Source organism: Triturus cristatus, chromosome 2_1 (genome assembly GCF_964204655.1).
Source record: "Triturus cristatus chromosome 2_1, aTriCri1.1, whole genome shotgun sequence".
Taxonomy (NCBI): Eukaryota; Metazoa; Chordata; class Amphibia; order Caudata; family Salamandridae; genus Triturus; species Triturus cristatus.
In genome coordinates, this window is record NC_140581.1 from 461,096,141 (window position 1) to 461,120,451 (window position 24,311).

The window sequence follows — 24,311 nt, forward strand, 5'->3', positions numbered from 1 at the left end:
TATTTAATATTCCATGCTAGAGACTAGAGTCAAGCATGGTGAGAAAAACTACATTTTTCAACAGTTTATTTTGCGGTAAAGATTATATATATATGTATATATATATATATATATATATATATATATTCACTGAAAAAAACATAGGTTTCAGGGGTGTTATAGTTAGCTGGACTTTTCACTTGTACAAAACCATTGAAATTCCCCCGTTATAGTTAGTTCAGCTAACTATAACTTGCGCGCCCGCAATGCACTGCTGATGATGTCACATATTACATCACTCATGACATGGTCAGTGACATCACTCATGACATCACTGATGACATCATCCAGTGAATGTCTGTTTTTCTGAAAATTAAATATGTTTCATATATGTATATCTCAAGGTCGATAGAAGAATAAATGGGTATATAAGTGTCTAAATGGATGATTTGTTTTTGAAAAATTGATTGTGTAACTGACTGATTAAGTGTATCATAGTGAATACATGGGTTAGTGAGTAATGTTTAAATATGTAAATATCTGTATCAGTCTCTCACTTTGTGTATAAGTGGCTGCATGGGTTGGTGAGTAGCTACATGGGTGTCTATATAGGTTATTAGTTGGTTTTTTGAGTATCAGTCTGAGTGTCTGCATGGTTCGGTGGGGGGTATTATGTAGTGCATAGGTGCATGAATAAGTGACTCACTGTTTGTATGTGTTGAAGTCAGCATGTGTGCAGGACTGTATGGGTGGATGAGTGTGTGTATGGGTGTGTTAGTGAGTGAATGACTGTCTCAATAGTGTCTTTATGAGAACCTACATATGTTTTAAACTAGTATATGTGACTATTGGTGTATATAAGTGAGTATATGTGAGAATGAGAGATTAAAAGAGTTCCTGTATGAATAAGTATGTGTTTCTATAAGTGATTGTTTAAAAGACTAAGTATGTGTAAGTTTCCGTAGAAGTAAGTGTGGTGGTGTGTGTATAACTGTATATGCAAGTAAATGTATGTTTGATTCTTTATTAGCATGAGTGACTATGTGTGTGAGTAACTCTATGGATGAGTGGCATTGTGTAACAGGATGTATAGGTGTATGAGTACATATGATGAGTGAGTACATGTATGAGTGACTGCATAGGACTGTTGGTGAATGAGTGGATGTGTATGTGGATCTTAGAATTACTGAATAGGTTGTTGTAACTGGTATTGGTATGTCCATTGTTTTGAAAATTTTAGTCTCTATTTTTGAATGTGTGTATCAAAGGTTATATTAGGGTGAGAGGAGGTCTGCCACTCTATCACAAGGATGATGTCATCAGTGATGTCATCAGTGATGTCATTTGAGATGTCATCAGTGATGTCATGAGTGATGTCACTGACCATGTCATGAGTGATGTAATATGTGACGTCATCAGCAGTGCATTGCGGGCGCGCGAGTTATAGTTAGCTGAACTAACTATAACGGGGGAATTTCAATGGTTTTGTACAAGTGAAAAGTCCAGCTAACTATAACACCCCTGAAACCTATGGTTTTTTCAGTGAATTTCTGAGGTTTTTTAAATGCTAATTCCTAACTATAACGTGCCTGAAACCTATGGTTTTTTCTGTGAATTTCAAAGGTTTTTTAAATGCTAATTTCTAACTATGCCTACAGAGATAGGACATGTGAAGAAAGAAGAAAAAATGCACAGAAAGAAAAAAAAGAAGTGCAGAAAGAAGCAACAGAAGTCCTCAAAGACGAAGAAAAGTGCAGGAAGAAGGATAACGTGCAGAAAGAACGAAAAGAAGAGCAGAAAGAATCCTTGTTGCAAAATCATCCTGTACCCTCAACTTTTTCAGACGGATACTGGTGGTAACTGAGTCTGACTAACCAGTCCTAGAGCCAGTGCTATGTTAAAAGACACTTAGAATACAGTGAAAACACCTACATACACTAGGGAACATTATGCGTTGGGGTCCCCCTGTGATTAGCATGACCTCCTCTGTAAGCCCCTAGTATATAATAGGGCAGGGGGATTAAAACTACCTCTTAAAACAGGCCACAGGGCGTTTTTGCACACGTTAACTCAGGCCCCGTGCCCTCCCTTCACCACTGTGTAAACACGCCCTGTGTCCGTTTTTAGTTGGGAGATTAAGTTCATTTGAATCCTGAGGGTCCCTAGGGTCGAACTAGCCCACTAGGTACCTCCAGTAAGTGCCACAGAGCTGCGTTGCAGAGAGGTGTAAAAAGTGGCACGGCCTGGAGCACCTCTCTGCAATGCAGCTCAGTGGCGCTTACTGGAAGCACTTGGTGGGCTAGTATTGAAGGGAAATTATATCCCCAATTTAAAACGTGCCATAGTGCGTATTTGCACACGTCACCTCAGGCCCCGTCCCCTCCCTTCACCACTGTGTAAACACGCACTGTGGCTGTTCTAAATTGAGAGATTAAGTCCACTTGAATCCTAAGGGTCCCTAGGGTCAAACTAGACCACTAGGTGCCTCCAGTAAGCGCCACAGAGCTGCGTTGCAGAGAGGTGTAAAAAGGGGCTTGGCCTCAGAACACCTGTCTGCAGCGCAGCTCCCTGGCGCATACTGGAGATGCCTGTTGGGCTAGCTGGCCCTCAGGGACCCTCAGTATTGAAGAGGAATTAATTCCCCAACTTACAACTCGCCAGGGGGCGTGTTTGCAGAGTGCTGCAAGGAGGGGGCGTGGCCTCCGGCACGATGCCAGTCTTTTATTTATTTTAATTTTTTAAGAAGGGGGGCTGTGTGGTTCCCCTTCTTATTCTAATTTATTGGCCCTCATGACCCCATCCCCCAGGGCCTGTCTCCTAATTATATTTTTTTGACCCCAATCCCCAGGGCCGGCCACTGTTTTTTATTATTTTTAAAAAATATATATTTATAGACACACCTAGGACATGCTTGACAAACCGTACGTACCTATCACCATGACGATTTGCGTGATATTCATTAAAAGGCAACTATGCATACAATGAATCCACGTGGAATATATTTACACCACTAGTGAAGCTCTGACATGTCTGATGCCCTACCGTGCCTAATCCCGGTAGACACCCTTGTCGTTTATTTATACAAACATGGGTAGCTATTGACGGGCACATTTAATACACATGCACACCAAGCCATTCAAAGGGGATTCGATAAAAATTCGACCAAAACTATGCAAGAAACCCCCCTCACGGTTAATAAAACACACATCCACTGCCGGATGTGTAATACTTTTTATTTTACTCTCTGGAAAGGGGACGAACATCACTTGAGAGTCACAGCGCGCTCCTGGCAGAGCCCAATGCTGTGTCACACCCACTATTGCCTGCCGAGTGCCACACACCTCTGTGTTGTATTCCACCAGCTAGTGCATCTGCTATGACACTCTCTAGCCCATGTGCACTGTAACACCACCCCGTGAATATGTCATGCCACACTTGTCTTCGCACGGGTTATATTGCCCCATCTAACGTGCCTTCCTCGATGCCTATGTTATAACGCACAGTGCTATGCCATGCATATTACAATCTGGGATCCATATCTTTGTCACAGTGCATATGCAACGTTACACTCCCCAGCACATATTTTATATTGCAACTTTAGAGACTAGTTAGGTTACACAACACTGCCCTGTGCATATTACACTCCAAGGCACATATCGCATAGCACGCGCTAGTGCCTGTGCTATCTCGCGCTCTCCAATGAATCTGTCGTTGCGCACAATGTATTGCATATTATATTTCACGCCCGGTTCATCTTATATCACACTTTTTGGTGCATAGTTTATACCATACACTATATCTAGTTTTAATTTTCAATCGTGCTCTCGGGACTATGTTCTATATACCACTGTGTTCACCTACCCTTTTCACGGGCATTACATTTTGCGATAGGGGTTGGAGGATCAGGGGGTGTTTCTGCCAAGTGAGCCCGGAGTCACAGTCACAAACGTCCTCTTCTTCCTGAATAGAAGTGAGATTATGCTGCATACTTGTTCATATTTTAAGTAGTTCGCACAGACACACGTTTTAAAAACAATAAAATTCCTAATACCCGCCTTCTCTGAACAGTTAGCTTGCTGCCCCATCCCCCTCCTCCCTATCCTCTGTTGTGTGAATCCATGGACAAGCCTCCTCCCTCCTGCCATGCATGGTCTGATGTGCTGCCACTGCCCTCAATTTAGTATGATGTACCAGTCCACTCCTTCTGCCCTCCATTGCCCAATTATATGCCCCATCATTGACCTCCTGCTTAAACTCTGTGCTTAGCTTGCTGCCCCTATTCTCCTTCCCCCTGCCCTCCGATGTCTTTGTGCATGCCCCTGTTCCATCCTTTTTGCCCACCATGTTCCATGGACCTGCCACTCCTATCTACTCTGAGTGTTCTGTTGAGCTGCCACTCCCCTCCCACCTGCCTAGCATTGTCAGATGACTGTAACCTGTCCCTGCCACCTCCACCCTGCCTGTCCACATGCCATGCCCCTATCCTCTTCCTCCTGTCCTACATGGTCCATTGTACTGCCACACCCTTCTGCCCTCCCTGGTCTGTTGTGCTGCAACTGCTCCTCCTGCCTGCCCCGTGCCTGACCGTCAGCCAGGATAGCTTCACTCCAGTGGCGTAGTGAGCACGGGTCCCACGTCTGGGAATACCCATCCCACTTGGGGCGATATATATATCCACCACCAAGCTTACACGATAAAGTAAGCACGAGCCACTCCGATCCAAGGCTTTAAAGATGAAATTTATTCCGAGCACAAACGACGCGTTTCGAGCTAAACAGTACTTGGTCACATGACCTTTGATACACACGTTGATTTATAATTCTGATAACGTTTTGACAAAATCACTTAAATTACATTTCATGATTTTCACTGTTAGATGAGATTACGGACCAATCATCCCTCTGCTTTCCCTTTTTCTTTAGTTGCTCAATTTATAGGTGGTCACAAGTATAGCAGCAAGCAATTTGACAAAACTGTCAAAATCCACGTCCTTGTTCGTATCGGAATCGAGATCGTTCATAATTGTGTCAACCAGATGTGGATCCTTTTGATTCTAGAGAAGATAAGAAGAAAACAACATCACGCACAAGAGACACATTGATTGTTGAAGCAGGACTGCAGCAATTCAACCTGGCACCAGACATGACTTGTGCTAGAGGCTACTCATGCACCCCCCGTACCCCTTGCTATAGGCTACATGTGGCTACCTCTACTTCCTGTATTGTGGTATAGTATTCTCCATTACCAATATTTATATTAGATCCCCCACCCCACCAAGGGTGGTAAAATGTGGGTGCTTTGTGCACAATTGTGGCAAGCCCCTTCTGAAAAACTGAAACTGAAGGTAGCCTTCAAAGAGCTTCAAACTGAGTATCAACAGTTATGAATGTCATCTATCTATCTATCTATCTATCTATCTATCTATCTATCTATCTATCTATCTATCTATCTATCTATCTATCTATCTATCTATCTATCTATCTATCTATCTATTATTCACTGAAATAAAACAAAGGGACGTTATAGTTAGGCTCATATTTCACTCATACTAAAACAGTGAAATTCAACAGTTGTAGTAAGGTGAGATAACTATGACTCATGCCCCCCGCAATGCATTGCTTATGACGTCATATATTACATCACTTATGACATGGTCAGTGACATCACTGATGACATCGCTGATGACATCTTAAATGACGTCACTGATGACATTATCCAGTGACTGTGAGTGTGTTTTAAACGTTTATGAGTGTTAAATATATAACAAGGTGTATTGATGAAACAGTGGGTGTATGAGTGCCTGTATGAATGATTCAGTGGGTGTGTGACTGACTGTATAAGTGAGTGATTAGGTGTCTCAGTGAATGTATGGGTGAGTGACTGTCTTTCTCAGTCTATCAGTTTGTATCTAAGTGGCTGCATGAGTGTGTGAGTGGGCATGTGAGTGGCTGTATTAGTGAGTGATTCATTGAGTACCTGTGTGGGTGGGTGGGTGAGAGGGTGTCTGACTGCCTGTATGGATGAGTGAGTGGGTGAGTCAGTGGCTCTATGGGTTAGTGAGTGCATGTTTGAGGGGATATATGGGTGAGTGTGTGCTTGTGTCAGTGAATGCATAGGTACGTGAATACGTGTTAGTATCTGTATGAGTAAGTGAGTGGGTATGTGTGGGTGTCTCTATGGGTGAGTAAGCAGCTAAGTGATTGACTGTATGGGTGAGTGAGTGGATGTGTGCGTATATCTATAAATCAGTGTGTGGGTGTGTGTGTAAGTACTGATATGTGTCTGTGAATGATTGTCTAGGAGTAGTAGTAGGTGTTTTAAAGGTTTTATGGGGGTTGACTGGGTGTGTCAGTGATTCTGTGGATGATGTCATCAGTGATGTCATTTAAGATGTCACCAGTGATGTTATCAGTGATGTCACTCACAATGTCATGAATGCTGCAATATATGAGGTCATAAGCAGTGCTTTGAGGGGATGTGAGTATAGTTAGCTCAGCTAACTGTAACTGCTGAATTTCACTAGTTTTGTACAATTGAAATCTGAGCCTAACTATAACATGCCCTGTACCCTTTGGTTTTTTCAATGAATTTGTAAGATTGTTTAAATGCAAATTCCTAATTTTAACATCCCTGTAACCTTTGATTTTTTTCTGTGAATTTCTAGGGTTTTTTAAATGCTAATTCCTAACTATAACATCCCTGTAACCTTTGTTTTTTTTAGGGAATTTGTATGTTTTTTTAAGTAGTAGTCATGTTTGTGTTGTGGTGGGGAATGGGGACTGGCCACCGCCCAGCTCTCAGGAATCCCACTATATAGGACTTACAGGAGGTACCAGGAGGGCTTCTTGGCTCCCAAGGTCCCTCAGGAGCAAAGCAGCCTTCATCTCCCATCCAGTAGTGTGCCAGAAGGCGTGTTTTAAGAGTGGTGGAGAAAGGAAGCGTTGCCTCGGAAGACCTCTTATCAATCCCACTGTGTGAGACTTACTGGAGGTAACAGAAGGTCTTGTTGGCTGCTCAGGACCCTCAGCGGCCAAGGGGACTTCATCCCTCAACCAGCAGCATGCCAGGAGGTGCGTTAGCAGAGAGGTTTGCAAAGCGGGTGGGGCCTCGGGTGCATTGCTGGGCCTTTCTTAGTTTTTTTTTAAGGGAAGGGGAGCATAGCCTCCCTTCCTGGGGCTGATATTGGCCCAGGGACCCCATGCCCTGGGACTAGGCATTTTAAGAATGTGGGGGGCATTTGGCCCCCCTCCCTGGGCTAATTGCAACAAGGGGATCCCATCTCCTTGGCCTGGCCTTTTTCTTTTAAAACATTTTTTCTCAATAAAGCAAGGGTCACCTGCCCTCTCTTTCCCTTGACTAATGTTGGTCCCGGGGTCCCCATCCCCCGCGGCCTGCCCTTTATTTAATTTTGTTAAATAATATCCGATTTTGACCACACTTAGGGCACCCAATCTCTTACATTTGGGACTGTGGGGTGAATCCTGAATGTCCCCATGGTCCCTGCTGGCTCCCTGCCTCCTGGGGGACCCACAGTATTCAAGGGGAATTAATTCCCCAACTTACAACTCACCAGGGGGTGTGTTTGCACAGTAGTGAAGGTAGGGGGCGGGGCCTGAGGTGACATGTGTGCAAGCACGCCCTGTGGCGCGTTTTAAGTTGGGGAATTAATTCCTCTTCAATCCTGAGGGTCCTTGGGGGTCAACTAGCCCACCAGGTACCTCCAGTATGCGCCAGGGAGCTGCGTTGCAGAGAGGTGTTCAGAGGCCACGCCCCTTTTAACACCTCTCTGCAACACAGCTCTGTGGCACTTACTGGAGGTACCTGTTTGCAGAGTGTTTCTGGGATGGGGCGGGCCCTCTGACACGATCGCAGTCTTTTTTTATTATTTTTTTGCTTTTTTGTTAGAAGGAGGGCTGTGTGGCCCCCCTTCTTGCCCCTTTTCTTGGGCCCTGGGGACCCCATCCCCCAGGGCCTGATCCCTTAAAAAAAAAAATCTGGCCCCGGGGACCCCAACCGTTGGGGCCTACCCATCCTTTTTTTTATTTGGAGGGGGCTGCGTGGCCCCCCTCCTCAGGCCATTTATGGCCCCGTGGACCCCATCCCCCGGGGCTGGCCTTTGCATTTTTTACATTTTTATAATGGGGAGGGGGACCGCGTGGCCCCCCTCCCAGGCCATCCCATCCCCCGGGGCCTGGCCTCTCGTTGGGTACTGTGGGGGAGCCCCAATGCCCCCACAGTCCCTGCCAGCTCCACACGTCCTACGGGAGCCGGCATTGCTTTTCCACTTGGGGAGCTGCTGACATGCAGCTGTCCGTGTGGAAAAGCAATCTGGTTTGAATTTTGGAAGAGAGAGCAGGTTTCCTGCTCTCTCTTCCAAAATCCAAACCATTGTTTGCTATGAAATAGAAAACAGCAGTGTCCCGGGGTGGGCACCCCGGGACACTGCAGGAGCCAGCCCTGGGGGGTGGCGGTCCCCAGGGCCATCACAGGCTCCAGGAGGGGGGCCGGGTGGCCCCCCTCCCAATGTCTACACAGCCCCGGGGATGTAGTGGTCCCCGGGGCTAGGGGGTCCTTAATGGACCCCCAAATTTACATATTGGAGCCCTGGGGAGGTGGTGGTCCTCGGGGCGTGTGGGGGGGCTCAAGCCCCTAAACAGGTATGTTTTTTTAAAAAAGAAGCCCCGGGGGTGGCGGTCACCGGGGCAGCAGGGGGCCGTGTGCCCCCCCACACAATAATTAATGAAAGCCCCGGGGGTGGTGGTCCCTGGGGCTTTGGGGGCCTTTGAGGCCCCCATACATTAAAAAAAAGAAGCGCCGGGGGTGGCGGTCCCCAGGGCTGTGGGGGAGCTGTGTGCCCCCGCAAATATTTATAGAAAGCCCCAGGGGTGGTGGTCCCCGGGGCTGCGGGGGTCCCCCTGGCCAACCGCAAATATTTTTTTACATGTCCCCGGGACTTGGCCCACCCGGGGCCTAATTAATAACGAAGCGCGGGAGCCCGGGGATTCGTTTTTTTTATTTTCGCAGCCGGATCCGTGAATCCTCCGCGCATCTCGCGATTTAAAAAAAAATAAATGCATTTTTTGGCCCTGGGGGCCCTTGTGGCATCCCTAAGCAGGCCTAGGGGGTCAGGGTGTTTCTACCCTGCCCTTTTTTCTTGTTTTGCGTGTTTTTTTTACTGTTTTCTTGTGCCTCGGTTTATCCGAGGCAGAAGAGGACTGCCAACGCTTCCTGGTTTGAAGTGTTGACAGCCAATAAGAATGTAGCTTGTGATCGGGGGGGTGCGAGGATCCACCGTGGCCATAGATATCGAAACTTTTATTTTGTGATTTTCTCAGCAACTACTGAATGGATTTACACTATTTAAAAGAAAGGTCTCTTTCTGAAGCAAGCACTACCTTTTTGCCAAATTTGGTATAATTCCGTTCAGCAGTTTCGGCTGTAACCGTGTCTAAAGTTTCCTATGGGAAAATTGATTTTCCGACCTCTATTTTTTAAATTTCTCGGAAACTACTGAACGGATTTACACCATTTAAAAAAAAGGCCTCTTTCTGTACCAAGGGCTACCTTCTTGCCAAATTTGGTGTAATTGCATTCAGCAGTTTGGGCTGTGGTCGTATCTAAAATTTCCTAAGTTTTGGGACCCCCTTTTTGCTCGGCCCCTGCTTGCTGAATCACCCCAAAACTTTCAAGATAGGAGCTGACCAAAGCGGGCCATAAATTTTGAAAATTTTGCGAAGATTCATCAACCGGCGCCAAAGTTATTGGGAAAACAACAAACGCTTTTCCTAAGGAAAATAGGTCCTAACTATAACTACCTACTGGCGACCGCCAGTAGGTAATATATATATATATATATATATATATTACCTACTGGCGGTCGCCAGTAGGTAGTTATAGATAGGACCTATTTTCCATAGGAAATCCGCAACATTCTATTTGGAATAACTTTAGCACCCGTTGCCGAATCTTCGCGAAATTTTCAAAACTCTTTGCCTGCTCCGGTCCGCTCGTATCCTGAAAGTCTCGGGATGATTCGTGTAGCGGGGGCTGAGAAAATAGGGTGGTCCCAAAATGTGTTTTCCCTATGCAAATTCCCATAGGACCTTTAGCCGCAGCTACAGCCCGAACTGCTGAACGGAATTACACCAAAATTGGCAGACAGGTAGACCTTGGTTCAGAGTCGTGCCTTTTGCTTAAATGGTGTAAATCCAATCAGTAGTTCCTGAGAAAATCAAAATCACATATATATCTGGGCGGAGCCTAATCACACATCTCATCGTGAGATCTGATTGGCTGTCAGCACTTCATCCAAGAAGTGTTGACAGCCATCTTGGGACCAATATACATGATAGCACTTCATTAAAAAGCATTGCAGTTAATAGAAGGTTTTAAGACTTTAGTTACATTATAAATAGGCCTGGGCTAAAAATCCATTCCGCTCGCGGAAATTGCGATAATTTGACATTTTCGCGTTCCGGGGAGAGCGCGAAAATGTCAAAATTTCTGCAATCCGCATTTTACCGGATATTGTTTGCTTGCTCGCGCTGTAAAATAATACATTCTCGTGTGCGCGCGATCGCCTTACCTGAATCCCCGCGTTCGCCGACAAGTTTTCCCGATCAGGTCGCATTCTCCACGAGATGTTCGATTGTTGGTAGCCATTTGCGCTGTCTCGCGACAGTTCGCGCCCGCAGTAACATCATGCGTCGCGCGATCACGTCTTTCTTCTCGCGATCATGCACCGCGAGACAAGTGAAAACAAGATGGCCGCGCCCGCGAGCAACCGCATGGGTAAGTTGGCGAGCCATGACCACGCAGAAAATACCGCGAACGGGCGGGAAAAAAACTTCCGCATCTTCGCGATATTTCAGCGTGTTTGCGGAGATTTTTAACATTTTCGCGATAATTTGCGAATGTGAATTTCGCGAATTCCCCCCACCCCTAATTATAAATCATTTGTTGATGGTACCATAATCATTTTAGGAATTGTGGTGTGTTCTAAGGTGATTTTACCATGTGAAAAAGCCTTCTGCTGTGATATCATGAATCATGTTTGAGAGAAAACCATTTTCTCATGCTTTTCCCACTGAGGTTTGGAAGGTGATCTATAAGCTAAACTGAGAGCATATTTTCTGTAAATTCACATTATCTTCCTCAGTCATGTGAGAATGAAGTCTCACATTCTCAGTAAAACATGTACATCCAACAAGGGCAGAGACTGTCAGTTGATTCCTTTGTGTTCTACTGCAGCTTCCCAGAGTGTTCTAAAGAACAACTAGAGCGCTAACAGTCCTGCTCATGACAAACGTGTTGCACACCTGGAGCCATCTTGATTGGAATAAAGTGGTAACTCTTAAAACATTTAATTTATAAAGGAACAAATTGAGGGGGTTCATTTTGCCATAGCAAGTATGATTAGTGCTGCAGAAAGAAAAATTAGGGCACATTTTGAGTGACTACTCAAATCCTCTTCTATTTCATTAATCAATTCTGACATGCAGACTGAAACATGCACTTTTAATACCAGCAGCAGACTTCCCTGGTGAGCAGTAGCTTTACTACAGTGATCTAATGAGCAACTAGAGTGCTAACATTCTGAATTATTGGCAAATGTGTGACACATCTGAATGCCTTCTTGATGGAATCGAAGTAAAAAACTGAAAGTATTTCCTACTGAGGAGACTGTAGTAAATGAGGAAATTAGGAAACTTCATAACAAATAAGTCTCCCAAGATGGCCACCAGAGACAAAAGAGCCCAAATGTAGCACAAATATCACCCAGATGTAGCCCAAGTATAGCCCAAGACAGAATGTCCCAGAGTGTTCTTAAGAACAACTGGAGCGCTTACTGTCTTACTTATGACAAAAGTATGGCACACCTGAAGCCATCTTGATTGGAATAAATTGGTAACACTTAAAACATTTAATATAAAAAGGACCACAATGAGGGGGTTCATTTTGCCATAGAAATTATGATTAGTGCTAAAGAAAGAAAAATTAGGGCACATTTTGAGTGACTTCTCAAATCCTCTTCTATTTCATTAAATTCTGACATGCAGACTGAAACATGCACTTTTAATACCAGCAGCAGACTCCCGTGGTGAGCAGTAGCTTTACTGCAGTGATCTAATGAGCAACTAGAGTGCTAACATTCAGAATTTATGGCAAATGTGTGACATATCTGAATACCTTCTTGATGGAATCAAAGTAAAAAACTGAAAGCATTTCCTACTGAGGAGACTGCAGTAAATGAGGAAATTAGAAAACTTCATAACAAATAAATCTCCCAAGATGGCCACCAGAGACAAAAGAGCCCAAATGCAGCACAAATATCACCCAGATGTAGCCCACATGTAGCCCAATGTCAGAAGTGTGCAAAACACTTTTTTTGTGTGTTTTTGCAGTTTTAAATAGTGCAGACATGTCAGGTGTTGGAGTGCTTTACATGAGCATTGGTTACATCACACAAGATCAAATTCATTTTGGTTGTAGACATGGGGAGATTAAGTGATTTGACCAGAATCATAGAATGTTGAGCTGAAGCAGAAACTCCAACCTGGTTCCCCAGTTACAAAGCCTGCAGCTCTGGAAGTAACACCACATCCTCTCACCTAAGTGCAACATTTCATCAAGTGGCCAACTGGATAAAAAAACATAAAGATAACAAATAATTTAAAAGTGCTTTGTCGCTATTTGAAAACTCAGAGAATATGTCCTCATTTTAGTTTTTTAGAGCACTAACCATAATTTTGATGCAAATAAGACCCTCTCATATATGTAATTTCTAAAAGGAAATGCTCTAGGTATTACAGTTTTGATTACATCAAGATAACGTCAGGCGTTCCACACTTTTGTAATAAATATAGAATGTAAGAAATCTAGTTGTTCATTAGGATACTGTTGAGAGGCAGAGGCCAGGGGCACGGACTCTGAAAATTGAAGGCAGGTAGGAGGGTGCAGAGGCAACAATTTGACCACACTGGGCAGGCAGGAAGGGCAGTGGCAGCACAACAGACTATGGAGGGCAGTGGAAAGGGGGGCAGGGGCAACAAACCAACAATACAGGACTGGCAAGAGAGGCTGAGGCAATATAATAGACCATTGTGGGCAGAAGGAAGAGGCAGTGGTAGTACAACCATACATGCCAACAGACCCGATTCAGCCAGGAAACATCCAATGTTTTTAAGCTCAAATGGGCTTTATTTGATCTATCTCCTGTCTACAATCTCCTCTTTTTCAATGTAACTCAAAGGGGAAAATCAATACCCCAGTTTTTTTTCAAAATCTCCCTCTTACCAAGTTCAAAATGTTTGTAAATATGGTACATTGGATCATGGAAGGCAGAAGGAATTGGGGTAGGGACATGGACTCGGATAACAGAGGACAGGAGGGACATGGAGAGGTGCACCAAACTGACCCTACAGGGCAGGCATCAGGGTTTGCAGCAGCACAATACACCACACAGGGCATGCGGGACGGGAGTGCAGCACAACAATCCATAGAAAGCAATAGGGAGGGGACAGTACCATGCACATGGACAACAGAGAACAGAGGGGAAAGAGACAATGGTAGCTAGCTGACCATAATGGACAGACAGGAGAGAAAGCTACAGTATAACAGACCATAAAGGGCAGGAGGGACGGATCAGAGGCATTACAATGGAACAGACAAGCCAGGAGGGAGGGAATAGGGGTCTGCACATGGAAACAGAGGGCTGGGGTCAATGGGGCAGGGCAGGAGCAGCAAGATGACCATGGAGGTCAGGCAGGATGGGCACTAGAAATAAGACACACCATGGAGAGCAACAGTGAGACTATGATGGCATACACACAGACCAGGGAGGGAAGGTGGGAGGGGGTCAGGGACAGCTAGCTGACCACACAGGGAAGGTGGGAGGGGCCGTGGCAGCACAGACGACCATGCATGGCAAGCAGTAGGGTTAGTGGCAGCACAATGGCTATGATGGGCAAGAAGGAGGGTGCAGGGGCATGCACAAAGTACCATGGAAGATAGAAGGGAGGGTCAGGACCTGGGCACAGACAAGAGAGTTCAGGGGAAGGGGCCTCACAACAGACCATGCGGGGCAGGCAGGAGGAGCAGTTGCAGCACAACAGACCAGGGAGGGCAGAAGTGTGTGGCAGTAAAATGGACCATGGAGGACAGTAGGAAGGGGATAGGGGCATGGCATGTGGACAGGCAGGGTGGAGGTGGCAGGGACAGGTTGTAGTCATCTGACAATGCTAGGCAGGTGGGAGAGGAGTGGCAACTCAACAGAACACTCAAGAGTAGATAGGAGTGGCAGGTCTATGGAACATGGTGGGCAAAAAGGATGGAGCAGGGGCATACACAAAGACATCGGAGAGCAGGGGGAAGGAGAATAGGGGCAGAAAGCTAAGCACTGAGGCTAAGCAGGAGGTCAATGATGGGCCATAGAATTGGGCAATGGAGGGCAGGAGGAGTGGACTGGTACATCATGCTAAATGGAGGGCAGTGGCAGCACATCAGACCATGCATGGCAGGAGGGAGGAGGCTAGTCCATGGACTCAGACAACAGAGGATAGGGAGAAGGTGGATGGGGCAGCAAGCTAACTATTCAGAGAAGGTGGATGTTAGGAACGTTATTGTTTTTAAAATGTGTGTCTGTGCGAACTACTTAAAATATGAACAAGTATGCAGCATAATCTCACTTTTATTCAGGAAGAAGAGGACGTTTGTGACTGTGACTCCGGGCTCACTTGGCACCCCCTGACCCTCCACCCCCATCGCAAAATGTAATGCCCGTGAAAAGGGTAGGTGGATGCAGTGTTCTATAGAACATAGTCCTGAGAGCATGATTGAAAATGAAAACTAGATACAGTATATGGTATAAACTATGCACCAAAAAGTGTGATATAAGATGAACCGGGGCGTGAAATATAATATGCAATACATTGTGCGCAATGACAGATTCATTGGAGAGCGCGAGATAGCACAGGCACTATGCGATATGCGCCTTGGAGTGTAATATGCACAGGGCATTGTTGTGTAACCTAACTAGTCTCTAAAGTTGTAATATAAAATATGTGCTGGGGAGTGTAACGTTGCATATGCACTGTGACAAAGATATGGATCCCAGATTGTTATATGTATGGCATAGCGCTGTGCGTTATAACATAGGCATCGAGGAAGGCACATTAGATGGGGCAATATAACCCGTGCGAAGGCAAGTGTGGCATGACATATTCATGGGGTGGTGTTACAGTGCACATGGGCTAGAGAGTGTCATAGCATACGCACTAGCTGGTGGAATATAACACAGAGGTGTGTGGCACTCGGCAGGCACTGGTGGGTGTAACACAGCATTGGGCTCAGCCAGGAGCGTGCTGTGACCCTCAAGTGAGGTTTGTCTCCTTTCCAGAGAGTAAATTAAAAAGTATTACACATCCGGTGGTGGATGTGTGTTTTATTAACCGTGAGGGGGGTTTCTTGCATAGTTTTGGTCGAATTTTTGACGAATCCCCTTTGAATGGCTTGGTGTGCGTGTGTATTAAATGTGCCCGTCAATAGCTACCCATGTTTGTATAAATAAACAACAAGGGTGTCTACTTGGAGAGTACCCACCGGCGGGGGTGCCGGGATTAGGCACGGTAGGGCATCAGACACGTCAGAGCTTCACTAGCGGTGTAAATGCATTCCACGTGGATTCATTGTATGCATAGTCGCCTTTTAATAAATATCAAGCAAATTGTCATGGTGATAGGTACATACGGTTTGTCCAGAATGTCCTAGGTGTTTCTATAAATATATAGATTTATAAATAAATTAAAAAAAGGCCATGCCCCGGGGGTTGGGGTCCCCGGGGCCGATTAAGGCCTTGGGAGGGGGGGGGGGGGGGGGGGGCACGCGGCCCCCTTCCAAATTTTATTTTTTCAAAAAAAAATTAGGGGGCAGGCCCTGGGGGATGGGGTCCCCATGGCCAATAAATTAGAAAAAGAAGGAGGGCCACACACAAAAAATAAAATAAATAAAAGACCGGCATCGTGCCGGAGGCCACGCCCCCTCCTTGCAGCACTCTGCAAACGCACCCCCTGGTGAGTTTTAAGTTGGGGAATGAATTCCCCTTCAATACTGAGGGTCCCTGAGGGCCAACTAGCCCAACAGGTATCTCCAGTATGCGCCAGGGAGCTGCGTTGCAGACAGGTGTTCTGAGGCCACGCCCCTTTTTACATCTCTCTGCAACGCAGCTCTGTGGCGCTTACTGGAGGTACTTAGTGGGCTAGTTTGACCCTAGGGCCCCTTGGGATTCAAGGGGACGTAATCTCTCAAATTAGAATGGCCACAGGGCGCGTTTACACGGAGGGGACGGGGCCTGAGGTGACGTGTGCAAACTCGCCCTGTGGCGCGTTTTAAGTTGGGGAAATAATTCCCTTTCAATCCTGAGGGACCCTGGGGGCCAACTAGCCCACCAGGTGCTTCCAGTAAGCACCACTGCACTGCGTTGCAGAGAGGAGGTGCAGGCTGTGCCCGTTTTTACACCTCTCTGCAATGGCGCTTACTGGACGTACTTAGTGGGCTATTTTGCCCCTAGGGACCCTCAGGATTCAAGGGGACTTAATCTCCCAACTTAAAATGGCCACAGGGCGTGTTTACACAGTGGGGAAGGGAGGGGACAGGGCCTGAGGTGACGTGTGCAAACACGCCCTATGGCGCGTTTTAAGTTGGGGAAATAATTCCCCTTCAATCCTGAGGGCCCCTGGGGGCTAACTAGCCCACCAGGTGCTTCCAGTAAGCGCCACTGAGCTGCGTTGAAGAAAGGTGGTCCAGGCTGTGCCACTTTTTACACTTTTCTGCAATGCAGCTCTGTGGCCCTTACTGGAGGTACCTAGTGGACTAGTTGGACCCTAGGGACCCTCAGGATTCAAATGAACTTAATCTCTCAAATAAAAACGGCCACAGCGCATGTTTACACAGTGGTGAAGGGAGGGGACGGGGCCTGAGTTAACGTGTGCAAACACGCCCTGTGGCGCGTTTTAAGTTGGGGAAATAATTCACATTCAATCCTGAGGGACCCTGGGGGCCAACTAGCCCACCAGGTGCTTCCAGTAAGCGCCACTGTGCTGCATTGCAGAGAGGTGGTCTAGGCCGTGCCCCTTTTTACATCTCTCTGCAACACAGCTCTGTGGCACTTACTGGAGGTACCTAGTGGTCTAGTTGGACCCTAGGGACCCTCAGGATTCAAGGGGACTTAATCTCCCAACTTAAAACGGCCACAGGGCGTGTTTACACAGTGGGGAAGGGAGGGGCGGTGCCTGAGGTGACATGTGCAAACACGCCATGTGGCGTGTTTTAAGAGGTATTTTTAACCTACCTGCCCTATTATATACTAGGGGCTTACAGAGGAGGTCATGCTAATCACAGGGGGGCCCCTACGCATAGTATTCCCTAATGTATGTAGGTGTTTTCACTGTATTCTGAGTGTCTTTTAACATAGCACTGGCTCTAGAAATGGTTAGTCAGACCCAATTACCACCAGTATCCGTCTGAAAAAGTTGAGGGTACAGGATGATTTTGCAACAAGGCTTCTTTCTGCTCTTCTGTTTGTTCTTTCTGCACTTTATCCTTCTTCCTACACTTTTCTTCATCTTTGAGGACTTCTGTTGCTTCTTTCTACATTTCTTTTTTTTCTTCCTGTGTGTTTTTTCTTCTTTCTTCACATGTCCTATCGCTGCAGGCATAGTTAGAAATTAGCATTTAAAAAACCTTTGAAATTTACTGAAAAAACCATTGGTTTCAGGCATGTTATAGTTAGAAATTAGCATTTAAAAAACTTTAGAAATTTACTGAAAAAACCATAGGTTTCAGGGGCGTTATAGTTAGCTGAACTTTTCACTCGTACAAAACCATTGAAATTCCCCCATTATAGTTAGTTCAGCTAACTATAACTCGCGCGCCCGCAATGCACTGCTGATGACGTCACATATTACATCACTCATGACATGGTCAGTGACATCACTCATGACATCACTGATGATATCTCAAATGACATCACTGATGACATCACTTATGACATCATCCTTGTGATAGAGTGGCAGACCTTCTCACCCTAATATAAACTTTGATACACACATTCAAAAATAGAAACTAAAATTTTCAAAACATTGGACATACCAATACCAGTTACAACAACCTATTCAGTAATTCTAAGATCCACATACACATCCACTCATTCACCAACAGTCCTATGCAGTCACTCATACATGTACTCACTCATCATATGTACTCATACACCTATACATCCTGTTACACAATGCCACTCATCCATAGAGGTACTCACACACATGCTAATAATGAATCAAACATCCATTTACTTGCATATAAAGTTATACACACCACCACACTTACTTCTACAGAAACTTACACATACTTAGACTTTTAAACAATCACTTATAGAAACACATACTTATTCATACAAAAACTCTTCCAATCTCTCACTCTCACATATACTCACTTACATACACCAATAGTCACATATACTAGTTTAAAACATATGTAGTTACTCATAAAGACACTATTGAGACAGTCATTCACTCACTAACACACCCATGCACACACTCATACACCCATACAGTCCTGCACACATACTGTCTTCAACACATACAAACAGTGAGTCACTCATTCATGCACCTATGCACTACGTAATACCCCCCCACCGAACCATACAGACACTCAGGCACTCATACTGATACTCAAAAAACCAACTAATAACCTATATAGACACTAATGTAGCTACTCACCAAACCATGCAGCCACTTATACACAAAGTGAGAGACTGATACAGATATTTACATATTTAAACATTACTCACTAAGCCATGTATTCACTAAGATACACTTAATCAGTCAGTTATACAATCAATTTTTCAAAAATAAATCATCCATTTAGACACTCATATACCCATTTATTCTCCCATCGACCTTGAGATATACATATATAAAACATATTTAATTTTCAGAAAAACACACATTCACTGGATGATGTCATCAGTGATGTCATTTGAGATTTCATCAGTGATGTCATCAGTGATGTCACTGACCATGTCATGAGTGATGTAATGAGTGACGTCAACAGCAGTGCACTGCGGGCGCGCGAGTTATAGTTAGCTGAACTAACTATAACAGGGGGATTTCAATGGTTTTGTACGAGTGAAAAGTCCAGCTAACTATAACGCCCCTGAAACCTATGGTTTTTTCAGTGAATTTCTAAGGTTTTTTAAATGCTAATTCCTAACTATAACATGCCTGAAACCTATGTTTTTTTCAGTGAATATATATATAGATATATATATATATGTATATATATATATATATATATATATATATATATATATATATATATATATATATATATATATATATATATATATATATATATATATATATATATATCTACTGGCGGTCGCCAGTAGATAGTTATAGTTAGGACCGTTTTCCATAGGAAATCCGCAACATTCTATTTGGAATAACTTTGGCGCCGGTTGACGAATCCTCGCGAAATTTTCAAAATAGGTGGGGAGCTCCGCTCCGCTCCTACCCTGAAAGTCTCGGGGGGATTCGTCAAGCGGGGGCTGAGAAAAAAGGGGGGTCCCAAAACGCGTTTTCCCCATGCAATTTTCCATAGGGACCTTTAGTCCAAGGTACAGCCCGAACGGCTGAACAGAATTACTTGAAATTTGGCAGAGAGGTAGTCCTCAGCTCAGGGATGTGCCTTTTGCATATATGGAGTCAATCTGTTCAGTAGTTCCTGAGAAAATCAAAAGTAAAATCATATATATATGTGGGCGGAGCCTAACCACACATCTCATCCTGAGATCTGATTGGCTGTCAGCACTTCATCCAAGAAGTGTTGCCAGCCATCTTGGGACCAATATACATGATAGCACCTCATTAAAAAGCATTGCAGTTAATAGAAGGTTTTAAGACTTTAGTTACATTATAAATCATTTGTTTATGGTACCATACTCATTTTAGGAATTGTGCTATGTTCTAAGGTGATTTCACCATGTGAAAAAGCCTTCTGCTGGGATATCATGATTGAGAGAAAAATATTTTCTCATGCTTTTCCCACAGAGGTTTGGAAGGTGATCTATAAGCTAAACTGAGAGCTTATTTTCTGTAAATTCACATTATCTTTCTCAGTCATGTGAGAATGAAGTCTGACATTCTCAGTAAAACATGTACATCCAACAAGGGCAGAGACTGTCAGTTGATTCCATTGTGTTCTACTGCAGCTTCCCAGAGTGTTCCAAAGAACAACTAGAGCGCTAACAGTCCTACTTATGATAAACGTATGGCACACCTGAAGCCATCTTGCTTGGATTAAAGTGGTAACTCTTAAAACATTTAATTTAAAAAGGAACAAAATGAAGGGGTTCATTTTTCCATAAAAAGTATGATTAGTGCTGCAGAAAGAAAAATTAGGGCACATTTTGAGTGACTTCTCAAATACTCTTCTATTTCATTAAAAAATTCTGATATGCAGACTGAAACATGCACTTTCAATACCAGCAGCAGACTTCCCTGGTGACCAGGAGCTTTACTACAGTGATCTAATAAGCAACTAGAGTGCTAACATTCTGAATTTATGGAAAATGTGTGACACATCTGAATGCCTTCTTGATGGAATCAAAGTAAAAAACTGAAAGTATTTCCTACTGAGGAGACTGCAGTAAATGAGGAAATTAGGAAACTTCATAACAAATAAATCTCCCAAGATGGCCACCGGGGACAAAACAGCCCAAATGTAGCCCAAAATCACCCAGATGTAGCCCAAATATAGCCCAATGACAGAAGTGTGCAAAACACTTATTATTTTGTGTTTTTGCAGTGTTATATAGTGCAGACTTGTCAGGTATTGGAGTGCTTTACATGAGCATTGGTTACATCACACAAGAACAAATTCATTTTGGTTGTAGACATGGGGAGACTAAGTGATTTGACCAGAATCACAGAATGTCGAGCTGAAGCAGAAACTCCAACCTGGTTCCCCAGTGGCAAAGTCTGCAGTTCTGGAAGTAACACCACATCCTCTCCCCTAAGTACAACATTTAATCAAGTGGTCAACTGGATAAAAAAACATAAAGATAACAAATAATTTAAAAGTGCTTTGTCGCTATTTGAAAACTCAGAAAATATGTCCTTATTTTAGTCTTTTAGAGCACTAACAATAATTTTGATGCCAATAAGACCCTCTCATATATGTAATTTCTAAAGGAAATGCTCTAGGTATTACAGTTTTGATCACATCAAGATGATGTCAGACGTTCCACACTTTTGTAATAAATATAGCATGTTAGCAATCTAGTTGTTCATTAGGATACTGTTGAGAGGCAGAGGCCAGGGGCACGGACTCTGAAAATTGAAGGCAGGTAGGAGGGTGCAAAGGCAACAATGTAACCACACTGAGCAGGCAGGAAGGGCCGTGGCAGCACAACAGACTATGGAGGGCAGTGGAAAGAGGGGCAGAGGCAACAAACCAACAATACAGGACTTGCAAGAGAGGCTGTGGCAATGTAATAGACCATTGTGGGCAGAAGGAAGAGGCAATGGTAGTACAACCATACATGCCAACAGACCCGATTCAGCCAGGAAACGTCCAATGTTTTTAAGCTCAAATGGGCTTTATTTGATCTGTCTCCTGTCTACAATCTCCTCTTTTTCAATGTAACTCAAAGGGGAAAATCAATACCCCATTTTTTTTTCAAAATCTCCCTCTTACCAAGTTCAAAATGTTCGCAAGTATGGTACATTGGATCATGGAAGGAAATGGTAGGGACATGGACTTGGATAACAGAGGACAGGAGGGACATGGAGAGGTGCACCAAACTGACCCTGCAGGGCAGGCATCAGGGTTTGCAGGAGCACAATACACCACACAGGGCATGCGGGACGGGAGTGCAGCACAACAATCCATAGAAAGCAAGAGGGAGGGGACAGGACCATGCACATGGACAACAGAGAACAGAGGGGCAAGAGGCAATGGTAGCTAGCTGACCATAATGGACAGACAGGAGAGAAACCTGCAGCATAACAGACCATAAAGGGCAGGAGGGACGGATCAGGGGCATTATAATGGAACAGACAAGCCAGGAGGGAGGGAGTAGGGGTCTGCACATGTAAACAGAGGGCTGGGGGCAAGGGGGCAGGGCAGGAGCAGCAAGATAGCCATGGAGGTCAGACAGGATGGGCACTAGAAGCAAGACACCCCATGAAGAGCAACAGTGAGACTGTGATGGCATACCCACAGACCATGGAGGGATGGTGGGAGGAGTCAGGGGCAGCTAACTGACCACACAGGGAAGGTGGGAGGGGCCATGGCAGCACAGAAGACCATGCATGGCAAGTGGGAGGGTTAGTGGCAGCACAATGGCTATGATGGGCAAGAAGGAGGGTGCAGGGGCATGCACAAAGGACGATGGAGGATAGAAGGGAGGGTCAGGACCTGTGCTCAGACAAGAAAGTTCAGGGGAAGGGGCCTCACAACAGACCGCATGGGGCAGGCAGGAGGAGCTGTTGAAGCACAACAGACCAGGAAGGGCAGAAGGGTGTGGCAGTACAATGGACCATGTAGGACAGGAGGAAGAGGATAGGGGCATGGCATGTGGACAGGCAGGGTGGAGGTGGCAGGGACAGGTTACAGTCATCTGACAATGCTAGGCAGGTGGGAGGGGAGTGACAGCTCAACAGAACACTCAGAGTAGATAGGAGTGGCAGGTCCATGGAACATGGTGGGCAAAAAGGATGGAGCAGGGGCAAGCACAAAGACATCGGAGGGCAGGGGGAAGGAGAATAGGGGCAGCAAGCTAAGCACAGAGTTTAAGCAGGAGGTCAATGATGGGGCATAGAATTGGGCAATGGAGGACAGGAGGAGTGGACTGGTACATCATACTAAATTGAGGGCAGTGGCAGCACATCAGACTATGCATGGCAGGAGGGAGGAGGGAGGAGACTAGTCCATGGATTCACACAACAGAGGATAGGGAGGAGGGGGATGGGGCAGCAAGCTAACTGTTCAGAGAAGGCGGGTATTAGGAACTTTATTTTTTTTTAAACGTGTGTCTGTGCGAACTACTTAAAATATGAACAAGTATGCAGCATAATCTCACTTTTATTCAGGAAGAAGAGGACATTTGTGACTGTGACTACGGGCTCACTTGGCAGAAACACCCCCTGACCCTCCACCCCCTATCGCAAAATGTAATGCCCGTGAAAAGGGTAGGTGAACACAGTGTTATATATAACATAGTCCTGAGAGCACGATTGAAAATGAAAACTAGATATAGTGTATGGTATGAACTATGCACCAAAAAGTGTGATATAAGCTGAACTGGGCGTGAAATATAATATGCAATACATTGTGCGCAATGACAGATTCATTGGAGAGTGCGAGATAGCACAGGCACTAGCACGTGCTATGCGATATGCGCCTTGGAGTGTAATATTCACAGGGCAGTGTTGTGTAACCTAACTAGTCTCTAAAGTTGTAATATAAAATATGTGCTGGGGAGTGTAACGTTGCATATGCACTGTGACAAAGATATGGATCCCAGATTGTAATATGTATGGCATAGCACTGTGCGTTATAACATAGGCATCGAGGAAGGCACGTTAGATGGGGCAATATAACCCGTGCGAAGACAAGTGTGGCATGACATATTCACGGGGTGGTGTTACAGTGCACATGGGCTAGAGAGTGTCATAGCATATGCACTAGCTAGTAGAATACAACACAGAGGTGTGTGGCACTCAGCAGGCAATGGTGGGTGTAACACAGCATTGGGCTCTGCCAGGAGCGCGCTGTGAATCTCAAGTGATGTTCGTCCCCTTTCCAGAGAGTAAAATGAAAAGTATTACACATCCGGCAGTGGATGTGTGTTTTATTAACCGTGAGGGGGGTTTCTTGCATAGTTTTGGTCGAATTTTTGTCGAATCCCCTTTGAATGGTTTGGTGTGCATGTGTATTAAATGTGCCCGTCAATAGCTACCCATGTTTGTATAAATAAACGACAAGGGTGTCTAACGGGATTAGGCACGGTAGGGCATCAGACATGTCAGAGCTTCACTAGTGGTGTAAATACATTCCACGTGGATTCATTGTATGCATAGTCGCCTTTTAATGAATATCACGCAAATAGTCATGGTGATAGGTACGTACGGTTTGTCCAGCATGTCCTAGGTGTGTCTATAAATATATGTTTTTTAAAAATAATAAAAATCAGTGGCCGGTCCTGGGGATTGGGGTCAACAAAATATAATTAGGAGACAGGGCCTGGGGGATGGGGTCATCAGGGCCAATAA

At 44.9% G+C, this 24,311-nt stretch overlaps 1 protein-coding gene across 1 annotated transcript in view; it reads right to left on the reverse strand.

Moving 5' to 3' along the window:
- Nucleotides 1-4,699: 4,699 nt before the first annotated feature.
- The window catches only part of LOC146865474 (uncharacterized), a 65,478-nt gene continuing 45,866 nt past the window's right edge, over nucleotides 4,700-24,311 (reverse strand). The window contains exon 3 of the transcript XR_014970317.1: nucleotides 4,700-5,032. The gene's annotated coding sequence lies outside the window, so the exon portion shown is untranslated. The remainder of the gene's footprint in view (nucleotides 5,033-24,311) is intronic.